The sequence below is a fragment of the Neolamprologus brichardi genome, chromosome 14 (genome assembly GCF_056152115.1).
Source record: "Neolamprologus brichardi isolate AB-2024 chromosome 14, ASM5615211v1, whole genome shotgun sequence".
NCBI classification, from domain to species: domain Eukaryota; kingdom Metazoa; phylum Chordata; class Actinopteri; order Cichliformes; family Cichlidae; genus Neolamprologus; species Neolamprologus brichardi.
In genome coordinates this window covers 5,367,121-5,379,618 of record NC_142117.1, presented here as the reverse complement: position 1 = coordinate 5,379,618, position 12,498 = coordinate 5,367,121, and the positions used below count along the sequence as shown (strand labels likewise).

Genomic DNA, 12,498 nt, shown 5'->3' with positions numbered 1-12,498 from the left:
AGTGTGTGACTGGTAGCTAGAAAGCCCTTAGAAAAAAGTGCTTGTGTGAGTGAGGACTGTTATATTAAACATTTTGAACGCTCAGGTAGAGTAGGGAAGCCCTATATAAGAACCAGTCCACTTACCTTTTACCATTATAGTCTATTATTTATTTGCAAATCATTTTAGCTTAGCAGATATGTGTGTCTGTGTGTTACACCGGATCTCTTTAAAGGGGGAAGCTTGACAACCAAGCTAGCTACCATTAGCTGACAACTTAGCACTGATGTTCTTTCACTCAAATGATGTTACTTCTGGTTCCAAACATACAGCAGCAACAGCACTGACAAATCAAATAATAAATGATGACATCCATCTTTTACACTCTTAATGATCAGCATGAATGGTAGATATAGACTACAAATAAAACTTGCATATGACTCAAACGTGCAAGTTGAGTTTGATATATTTTTGCAATGTGCACTTATCAGAAAACTGTGCCAACATTGAAAACAGGAAGTGCTGAGATTGATAAGAATTTGGAAGCTCTTCTCAATTCCAATCCCTACGCTTGTTCTCAACCAAAGCCAGACTGATAGTTCTGACAAAAGCAGAAAACAACTTGACCACTTTTATTCTGATGCAACACAGAGGCGTCAGGGGAAACAATACTAGCTAGCTAGATTTTAAAAAGAGAGATGAAGACCCAGCTGAAACTGATTCTATGATGATGACAGGCAGCATGAGTGCCTGAGAAGTTGGACTAAGACTCAATTCGCTATCAGGCCGTTGGTGCTGAACATCTCTTGCCCTTATTGTGTTTTGACCAAGTTAACATCACTGATGTGACTGAACTGACCATTCATAATCAATGATTATTATGGGATTTACACCAAATGTGGTACTTTTGTGCATGTCCTAAACATATGTCAGTGTGCACATAACTATCCATTGTTAATATATTATTATATAGTATTATATCATATAGTGTTCCTAGGAAGACAAGCAGCTGGGCCCAGTACATTGTGAGATTAGTGGTGACAGCCAGGGGCTTGAAGTATAGTGGAAGTATAGTGTGAGCTGTAAAGCTGCAGCACGAGTGTGTGAACAGCAACCGTTAATAAAGCAAGTATGCTGAAAAGCACTGAACTGTGGACTGTGGTCTGCTGCGCGATTACTACACAGCTACGTCCATAACGTAAAGTAAACCTCTGAGCTACAGCAGCAGCACAAGTCAGCTCATGACATAGTTCAGCCACAAACAAAACTGGTGATTCGCTCCTCTACACTGCTGACTTTAACACTTCACGCTTACAACCGTGACTATGTGATTACTGTTTTGTTCACCACCGACGTCTGCATGACAGAAGACTCAATGCAACCAGGTGGAGAGATGGACTCCAGGACACTATCAGTTACTGTCAAGATGGAATTCACACAATTTTCTTTTACACTGTAATTTTTTTTTCCATTCACTTCTCATCTGTATGTGGGTTAAAATAGATTTACAAAATTGGAATGAATACAGTTCTGATTTTGTTACACATCTGGTCAAGTTCTCATCTCACCACAGACTAGAAAACACTTGTTTTCATTACACAGAAAGATACAAGTCAGTTTTTCAGCTAAGCTGTAGGTCAGTTCAGCTCTGTGATGACTCACAGTACAATATCTAAATCTGTGCTAATGATGTAACAGCAGTGAATGGAGAGGTTAGTGGCCCCGGGGACATACACTTTCCCACATTCACTGTACTCGTTGGTGGCTAAAAATGGCAAAAAAAATCATATGCATTTGCACTTCTGCTTGGCTTAGAAGACCACAAATTTTTGTAGCTACAGTATTAAGTACAGTTACCAACACATGGTTATATTCAGGATTCTGGTTCATTATGAGATTTTATGAGTCAACATAGCACATATATTCATTTAAATACATCAGGCTTATTCACAAAAAAGTAGAGGAGCACATCGCTGCTGTAGCAGCACTTACCATGGTATTGAAAGTCGGAGTAATAAGAAAAAAGAATAATGCAATATGTGTGTACTGAATTTATTGTCATTTTCCAGATCTAAGATCAAGAAGGACACTGTAATTTGGCTTGACATTGCATTCCACCAAATTTGAATCCTGGCTGCATCTCCATCGACCCGTTTCATATAGATTTGCACTTTGCACAAAAAAACAAAAACGCAAATGGAACAAAACACAAACTCATTTAACACTGGTATGAGATTTGTACTAGTGACGTCAAATACCTTAAGACAAGGTGTGTATTTCAGATGGAACTAAACATAGCTGGATTGATGTATCTGTACCTTAAAGTAGGAAAACAGCTCGCTCAAAATAATAAAAAAACAACAATGTCTGTTAAGGGACAGGGACAGTGGGCTGTATGCTCTTCCACCATCACAGCTGCAAATCTCTATTGGAGACTAACCACATGGTGCCATATCATCAATCTAAACACAATGCACATATGTATTTTGAAGCTCTACTGATCTATACTTTCATATTAATGAAAGATCAAACAACTATATCTAATGTGAAGCAAGTCATTTGAATGATGACTCCACAGCAAGCAGTAACATCTGAGGTTAAATAAGTTCTAATAAGTAGTTACAAATTGTTATGTGCAGCTTTAGGGAAATAGAAGGAGCTCATCCACACTCACTACTCGGTGAACAAAGTCGATTTCATCTGCGTGGTTACATGCCAAGCAGGGATCTGTCCCACAATGACAGGCAGCTCCTCTCAACAGCTAGATGACAAAGCTGGCAGATGTGGAGAATAAATATGTTCCCTGATTTAATTGGGAGCAAGTAATCTAGAGAGCTGAAATGTGTCTGAGAGTCCATTAACTGGTTTAGAAATGTTGACTCTGAAAGCAATACCAGTTCAATCGTGCTTTCAAGATGCTACGTATGTTTTCTTGCTTTTCTCCTTTTATGTTTTTAATAAAACCTGGTGTGACAAACGCATGGTGCTGACAGCAGGAAAACAATGTGATATGAAAACAGGAAACATGGAGGTAACTATAAAGAACCATTCTCGTTGATTAAAGAATCAGGACAAAAACATCATATCAGTGATATAAGAAGGTTTCTGTTTTTCAGACTCATGCCATCAAAACGTGTTAACAAAATCCTGTCATGGCTGCCCAGCCAGTCGCCATGGTGACTCAGCAGCTCCTCACTGTCTCCTCCTTGATGGGTACAAGTTCTGACACCACCACACACACACATGCACAGACTGTCTCTGATGAGCAGCAGTTTATATTACCGCTGATAACACACACACACACGCACGCACGCACGCACACGCACACACACACACGCACGCACGCACACACGCACACACACGCACACACACACGCACACACACACACAGACACGCACACACACGTTCCAGTATATGAGGGTAGGTTCAGACAAGTCAGCTAAATCCAGATTACTAACTGCGCAAACCTGTCAAGTGTGACTTTGTGTTGTGTTTCAGTTTCTGTGTGTGTGTGTGTTGTCAAGGTACTCAAGAAAACAAGAAGTGCAAAGATGATATGAGCTGGTGAAGTTAAATAGAGGAGAACAAATGGAAACTGATCTGCATGAAATGATACTGTATCTTTCCATCTCACTTTTTTCTTGCTGTGTGCATACTCTGATTTCATAGATTTTTCTTTCTGTGTTTTGTACCACATTCATTCAACAGAACACTGTTTCTGTTATCTTTCATTCTTGGTCCATTAAGGTGGGTCTATTATGCTTGTGCTTTTTTTTCTGGAGACATATTTACTGATTCAGTGGTGGAGGTTCGTGTTAAACATGGCCAAGGTTTAATAATGAGGTTGATGTATGCACAAATAGCAAAAAGCAGAAAAAAGCAGAGGCTCATTAGACTGTAAAAACTCAGCTTGGCTCAGTAGTTTTTTACTTTTTTGTTCAGTATGATGTCAAAAGAGAGGATATGGCTAAGACAGCCAGTTTGTGTGCACTAGGGCTGCCACAAACGATTATTTTGATAGTCGACTCGTCACCGATTATTTTTGCGATTAGTCGACTAATCAGATCATGCATCCATTGGACGTACAGCGTACAGCTTATTGCACCAGCAGCATCTGCTCTTATATAACTATCATTAGCTTACAGCTTTAAGTGTTTAAGTGTATGTGCTAACTAAAAATAAAGACAAGATGATAGTTTATTAAATTTTAATGAAATTTACAGATTGTTTCGGTGAAGTTTAATAAACTCCTTGCTATCTAAAATATAACGGGACACCGGAGTAAATTCTCGAGCATCTCACACTTCTGATAATCAGCTGTCTGCTTGACGTTTATTCAGCTGTGTAAAACTATAACTTTAATCTCAGCCAAACCGATTTACTCAGGAACAAATAAAATACTAAAAAAAAAGCCAAACAATAACATTTTTAAGTTATCTAAGTGACTTATATATGTTTAACCTGAGTAGCGAAAGACGGCGGTGGGTTTGAAAACGATTTGCCGGGAGTCCGGTGTTCTCACGGCTCTAATGAGCCTAGCCCCCGGTTAGCTATCGAGCTAGTGGGTAACAGACGTCTCCGAAAACATTGGAGCGCTTTTGAAAATATGTGGTGTCTTGATAAACTGAGCAGATATTTGAGGTTTACACAGTTACATTCTCGCCTGAAAATATGTTTAAGGTTTATTTTGTGACCCAGAAAGAATAATAAGAGTAATATTAACACTAACTAGCTGCCGCCATTGTTGGAAACTGAGCTGGGCTGCGCTATGAATTCTGGGACAGAGCTACTTCTTCTTCGGGGTTTAACGGCAGCTGGCATCCTTGTACATGCAGTGCTGCCATCTTCTGTTTCAGTCTGTTATTACACTCTTAAATCCTACTACTTATTCCTGCGTCTTTTGTGATCTTACAAAGCTTCAAACGACGCGTCGACTATTAAATCAGTCGTCGACGATTTTGATAGTCGACGTAATCGTGACTAGTCGACTAATCGTGGCAGCCCTAGTGTGCACAGCTACATGTTATGTACTAGCAAGAATTTGGCCTAAAGAGAGGAAAAAAGGGAGCTTTAACATCTTGTTTTTGATGGATGATTACTTAAGAAACGGTACCAAAAGTAAGAATAAGGTTTATTTTGAACTGTAAATCATGCAAAGCTACTCTAGTAAAGTCTAAAAGTAAAAATGTTGAACTGTATATGACCATAGTCACATTCATCTTTTCATAAATGAAAGCTTGATACATTTAAACTAAGCAGTTGATAGTCAAATAAGAAATGTCTTTGTGTTAGGCTAGTAGTTACCAATAAAGTTTCCAAGTTTGCAATCCAACTTCACGAGATATTCTGTCATATGATGTCAAACATCAAACCAAGCTTGTGACTGAGAGGTCACAAATCACTTCATCACGTCTGTTTGCAAAAACAAGCAGCAACAGCAAAAATGCTCATCTTAGGCTTCAAAAATGGGACTCGACTAATTGAGTGACAACACAGTAGTCACTCATCTAAGCATACTGCGTGTGCTTAGTGACATGTGATTGATAATGAATTCAGTTTGAGAAACAATTACATTGAGCTCATGTGTCCTTTTGTATTCAGAACTGCAGTTCCATTTAACTGAAAAGCCATTAGGGATGACTCAGCCAGTGAATACACTGCGTTTCGGACCACTGAGATGTGTTTATTTTATTGTTTAAAAATAAACATTGTGACTGGATGGATATGGAAGGATTGGATAAACTTCAACTTATTTTGAGCAGCTAAAATTTTTCTGCACCCAAACATTTAACTGGGATGAACTGTGACTGCACTCCAGACTTTGGGTTTAAATAATGAACTCTTGCTTACATCCTGGGAGCAGGGTGCATGTTTTGATGCCTTAAATGAAGGGGACATTTTATACTCATTCCTGCCTCGCTCTGCTGTACTGGCTGATGGCTGGTCTGATCTTAAGCTCAGTAGGACAGAAATAACCTTTGCTTATTCCAAATCATGAACGCATAATAATGGAAGCTCTCAGAAGGATGAATATGAAGATGAGAAAGGGACACAGTGTTTCCCATCATTCCTGGTTCAACTGCCACATGATGTCAGGTCTGATTTGAATCTCCGCCTCTTTTCTCCACAGGAAAAACTGACCTTTGTTGTTGCCTCTGAAGCCATTGTTTGATCTATTCACTGAACCTCACTCCAAAGGCTACATGGACAATCATTTTTGCACTGTGCTTGATATCTGTTGGTATTTACCTTGGTCACATTGAAGTAGCTCATCTGGGTGATCTGATAAAGATCATGATGTGTAAATTAGTAAATGGATAATTGAGTTACTAGTAATGGTATTAATAGTAATACTAAAGGCTCTGTTTAAATGCAATCTATAATGTTAACCCATCCGTCAATGCACAGATGCCACTGGATACCCTGGATGTAACAGGGACTGATCATCACATACAGCAAGTACTTTAACATCCAATACAACAGCGGTCCCCAACCCCCGGGCCTCGGACCGGTACCGGTCCGTGAGTCGTTTGGTACCGGGCCGCGAGACTTGAGGCTCAGGTGTGAAATGTATAGTTTTTAGGGTTTTTATCGGTTTTCAGCGTTATTTTGTTATCGTTTTTATCGTTTACTCGGTTTTCCTGGGTCTTTTCACGTGTGTTATGAATAAATTTTCTTTTTTTCGGTACCAGTACTAGTTTTATTTTGTTGTATTTATCCGCGACAACTTAAAGGCCGGTCCATGAAAATATTGTCGGGCATAAACCGGTCCGTGGCGCAAAAAAGGTTGGGGTCCGCTGCAATACAACACCAGCCTTTCCCGTTCTAAAGGTTTCATACACAGTGTTATCTGATGTGCATTCCCATTTGAAGCACTTTTGTTCAACGCCAAGCCCTCAAGCAAACTGACAGTCCTCACAGAAGAACTGCTGTCTTGCTAACTATTAGAGGTTGACCAATTAAGCTCTTTGCTCTTTCCATCTTGAAGTTACAGCTATCAATCAACCTTTAAAAATGCACTGAACTGTTTATTTTTAGATTTAGCAACGACATTTCTCTTAAAAGATCTGTTTCACAAAGCAGGAAAAGTGCTTTAATGTGATCCCCTTTTAACCAAGGCAGATCACTATGGTAACCACAAATAAGGCCGCAGCACCATGTTCATACTGCTTAACATGGTCACCTCCTCGCCAATCCTCACATGAACCAAATAATTTGAAGATAACAGTACAATCAAAGCACATAACCTGATATTTCCAGTAGCGGATAAAATGTGTGCAGGATTAAAACACTACATAACAAAAATGTTTCTTTCAGTGACTGATATATTTCATCAGACATAATAAATGTTTGAGGGAGGTTAACGCACCTTGTCCCCAATCTGGCAATAAAATTGGCTTCAATAATAAATGAAGTATAGTGAAGTTTGTTGAAAGTCTTTAGAGGAATTCTCAAAGTGACTGGTGTAACACGTTAAGGATCCATATATTAGCAAAGTGAAAAGCTGACTGGATAACATTAAAATATTCAGAGGGGGGAAACTTATAAATATATAGAATTAATGAAAAGTTAATTCACTGTGAATTCATTACTAAGCAGGAGTGAGACTGCAAGCACAATTTCCATTTCAGTGGATTTACAGTTAGTCTTAACATAATGTTTTGAAACGTGTCAAGATGAAAGTTTGTGGAATTTGATAGACAGTTTATTTCCATGTGTGAGTAACACAGCTGCATTATTTGACTTGTGTTGTCACTTAAAAGCAATGCAGCAAGCTGTAAACCCAAATATGTCACACAAATCAAGGGCTTATGAGCCAGCATACAAAAAGCAGTATTATCTTTCATTAGCTGTTCCATTATCTGATAATTTACCTACGGTAATTTTATCCTTATTATTAATGTATTTGGTCTGACATTTCAGCTAGTATTCGCACTATTTTCAACAGCTAGTTGCTTATTTTGACTCCTGGTTGGTGTTTGTGTTACCCAAACATTTTTGGTGAATACACATCCCTTGTGCACCATGAAACATGGGTGTTTAGAGATAGAACAGCAATCAGTTGGAAAGGACTACACACTGTGCATTTAATCATGAGCTCTTATTAAACTCTGGCTCTCTTCTACGGTACGTCTTTCGTCCTGTTTTCCTCCCCTCACCCCCATCCAGTTGTGGCAGACGGCTGCTCCTCCCTGAGCCTGGTTCTGCCGAAGGTTTCTTCCTGTTGAAAGGGGGTTTTACCTTCCTGCTGTCGCCAAGTACTTGCTCACAGTCTGATCATTGGGATTGTTCTTTATAAATTGTAGGGTCCTTATCTTAAAATATAAAGCAACTTGATATGACTGTTGTTGGGATTTGGTACTACATAAATTAAACTTAATTGAATTGAACTGAAAAGCGAAACAAATTGCTACAATAGGGTAAAATTCTCCATAGAGGTGTACGGAAGCTCAGAGTTAAAGGAAAACTCCTTAACTCCAGAAGCTCCTTACCTAGGACTCCTCCTGACCGTAGGACTTTAATAATTAGCAATATCATTCACAACCATTACTACTTTTTTTGTAGACCACTAACTGTTGGTAATCTAGTCATCTTTTCCACTGTTCCATTCTTCTTTACTTAACAGAAAAAAATAGGAAACATCATAGTTTTGGATAACAAATAAAGTTCATCTTGTAGTCCATAGATTTTCTTTAAAGTTCCAGAGAAACCTAATGGCTACAGAATGCTATCACTCTTCATATCGCCTGGTTTCATGCTGGGCACAAATCTTATGAGATAACTCCATATTTTGTTACATAATCTTACATTTTTTACATAATTCTTACATTTTAACAAATTTCCCACCTGTGGGACTAATAAAGGTCATCTTATCTTATTTTACAAACCAGGCCTATGATATCGCCTGGAGAAGCTACAACATGATTAGATCGTATCTCTACAGTACAAGCTCTGCCTGGCTGACTTGTTGACTTACTGAATGACAACAGAGCTTACACATTTCCTGCTAACAACTGATCATTACTGTCAATGCTACACTGTAAAATGACTTATATATGTAGTGAAGGTTTGACCAGCTCTATAATGATATTGTTTGCTTGGTTTAGTGGAAAAGCCTAGAAAAGCCTATTGCCTTACAAATGATGCAAAAATGTTAACTATACCTAGCTGGGTGCCTGCTGACTTCCGGGCTACTTGGTTGATCCCTTTGAGAGGGATTGGATGTAATCCCACCAATCCCTGAGGCAGAAATTATGGCATCATCATCATTACAACGCTCATGCATTAAAACATCTCTGATAATCCATCTAGCTTCTGTGCCAGCAGTCTCAGGCAAAAAATGGCCTGACGTTTTTTACATTTAGCATCTCTGTGATTCAAACATTCAAGGAGTCAAAGGAGTTGAACTGACATGCCTTTTTCATTTATATATTCATGATCTGGAATTTTCATGCACCTGGTCTGGAATCTGGATGTTATCCTGATTTGCTACTCTGCGGTTACTTGGACTGTGTAGTTCTCTGCACTCTCACCTACAAAAATTACTTCCTGTTTGCAAAGATTTAGAATATCTGAGCTCAGTTTTAATCTGAACTCATCACATATACACTCTTCAGGTCCCTTACTGTCAAATTTGAGGTGACTGGCTATCCTTTTAGCATCATTTATTTTTTAGCATGCAGAGTTATCACTTTGAATGGGTTTGTTTTAGCCCAAATAGCGTTCTTTTTCTAACCCTAAGTAAGCAGTGTTGGTGCCAGAAGCTAAGAAGTGAGAAGAGATAAAAACTGCAGTCTCCTGGTCCTGTTTTTAGCATTCGCCCTTGGCATCCAATAATACCATCATCAAAGGATATCTTACGCCTATATGTGAGACACCAGGGGCTGTGAGACACCAGGGGCTTTGACAAAACAGCCAAACATGACACCATTGGAATGGGAACAGTTTAGCTAATAAGCCACTGGAAGTTTTGGTCGTTTTGGATACAAATGTTGTACTCGGCCTGTTCTCACAATTCAGTGAGTTGGACATTTTAAGTCATTTCAGATTAAATGACAGTCTTTGCTCATTGTCATAAACTTAATCCTAAAGTATGCCAGTTAGAATATTGGGGGGTGGGGGGTGGGGGGGGGGTGTCTCCTGATTGCCAAGAACAATTTTGATAATCATTCTTCCAAGTCTTAGTAATCAGAAATCACATGCTCTAGTTAAGGGTCAGCTTTAGGGCTGTTTAGATCCCGGTGATTACATTTTTAGACTACGACTACATACAAGAGTGGTTGTGACTCAGGAGGTAGAACAGGCCATCTAATTGGAAGGTTGGTAGTTTGATACCCGGCTGCTCCAGTCTGCATGCCAAAGTGTCCTTGGTCAAGATACTGAAACTCAAGTTGCCTGTCCCTAATACACTGATCAGAGTGTTAGATAGAAAGCACTTAGACACCAAAAAAAGTGCTTGTGTGAATAAGGTGTATAAGGCACTTGGAGTGCTCAAGTAGAGTAGAAAAGCGCTCTCTAAGAACCAGTCCATTTACTATATGTTGCAAATGTGACTTTGCTTAATTACTTCTTTAACTCAGAACACAGAAAGGAAAGATCCATCAACCTCTTTTAAGTCAAATACAATATCACAATATTAAAATACCTGAACGATATTATATATGATAATTTTAAGATGATAATGCGGAACAATGACATTGTAGTATGAGTTTGTTGTTGCTATAATCAGCAACAAAATGACAATAAAGTGATATGAGAAACCTCTGGAAATGAGTTGGTGACCGTGGTGACTATCAATCAAATGGCAAAGTCTTTTCGCCTTTTTAAACATTACGATTTTCTGCATCTTCACAATCTATAGAGCAAATAATTAACTGATCAAACAGAAACAGCGATCTGTTTTTAATGAAATGTCAGTTATAAACAAACACACAACAACTTTGAAATACAGTGTCAGATGAGTCTGACTGGTGTAATGAGAGTACATTATTTCAGATGTCTGTCTCCCCAAACACACTGAGCATGTCAAAGTAACATACGCTCTGCACCGTGTACCAGGCTACAGATGATGCCCACTTTATGTAACGGGGCAGCCACGTTCTTCAGCTTTAGAGATTTTACTCAGCATTGCATCATGTAGCTTCTTTGGCTCCAGCTATCACACACAGAGCAGATATGCACCGTTTACTTGAACCTTCAATCCATTTCTACTTTGAGTGCAGAATAGAGACAACCATTTTCCCATAGTATTCCCACAGACTGTCTACAGTCCTGTAGCTCGATGCGGTTTCACGTGTGAGATAGAGAAAAGGCAGAAAAAATGAGCATAGACGAAACAATGCGCTCTAATCCACACACACACAGCATGCAGAGTGTGTCTGCGTGTAAGTGTGTATGTGTCTCGACTGGGGAGGTACTATGTATAGAAAATCAGATACTCTTCTATTCTTTATATAACAAGGCCTTCGCTGTACTGGAGATGCATCTGTTTCACCATAGAGATAAACATCATGTAAAACCTACTACGGTCCCATGTAGGAATATTATAATGACAGAGGTGCTGGCTAAATGCACTGAGACCACTACAATTAATTACTGCCTTACTAATGAGGAGCCAAAGCAGGACTATCGGAGGAATCTGATTTGTAGTGATTTTTCAGCAGGAGGGGTGTATCATCCCGACTCTGCGGCACCACCATAACAAAGAGACACGAATCCACGGACCTCTGCATGAGACACTGAACCCCCCTCACCCCCCGCCACCCCGACTCTTTCTCCTCCTCACACGCCCACCATCCTCTCCCCATTGGGATGGGAAACACCGCGCACAGCGATGTCTCCGACTATGATTCCGCCATATCATAAGCTAAATATAGGCCTGCATCCGTGCCACTGCAGCCTGCAGACCTGAATATAAATATGGCACCAATTACATTTCATTTATAAAGGCCCACGCGAGGCTGGCGCGTCGCCAGGATGCAGAGAACACAATCGCGCGATGACACGTCCCGAATCACGTTAAAACAGTGAAACTCACCGTGTGGATGCGTCCCGAGTCTCTCGCTGAACGTGTGTGTTTGACAGTAAGAGTGTGTGATGGGGAAAATCTCTCCACCTTTCGGTGCTTGCAGAGCAAACTGGTGCCAGGACTGAGACGCGAGCCACGCCCCTTTCCCCGAACAGCTCGACCAATCAGGAGCCTGGAGCGTCAAACGAGGAGTCTTCAGAGTCTGCATGCGGGAGGGGAAGCTGCTGCCTTTACGGACCGCCGGTGACAGCGGTATTTGTTTTGGCTTGATTATTTAGAGATTTAATCGTACATCTCAGGGGGAGCGTGTTAATGTGAAAACACGTACAGTGGGTGACAAATTCGAGAAAAATATGCAACCGTTGGTCTCCACATTGAGGGGCTCTGGTTGCTGTTTTATGTGTGAGGGCATTTTGCTTCTCTCCTTCTGGGAAAGGGACGATAAAAAGTTGTTATTAACAAGATGTATTTTTCAATCCCAAATATGAAAA

General features: G+C 39.9%; 1 protein-coding gene across 4 annotated transcripts in view; it reads right to left on the bottom strand.

Moving 5' to 3' along the window:
- The window catches only part of LOC102781692 (uncharacterized), a 120,733-nt gene extending 108,583 nt beyond the window's left edge, over positions 1 to 12,150 (bottom strand). For all 4 annotated transcript variants that reach the window (XM_087850676.1, XM_087850678.1, XM_087850680.1 and 1 more), the window contains exon 1: positions 12,017 to 12,150. The gene's annotated coding sequence lies outside the window, so the exon portion shown is untranslated. The remainder of the gene's footprint in view (positions 1 to 12,016) is intronic.
- Positions 12,151 to 12,498: the final 348 nt, after the last annotated feature.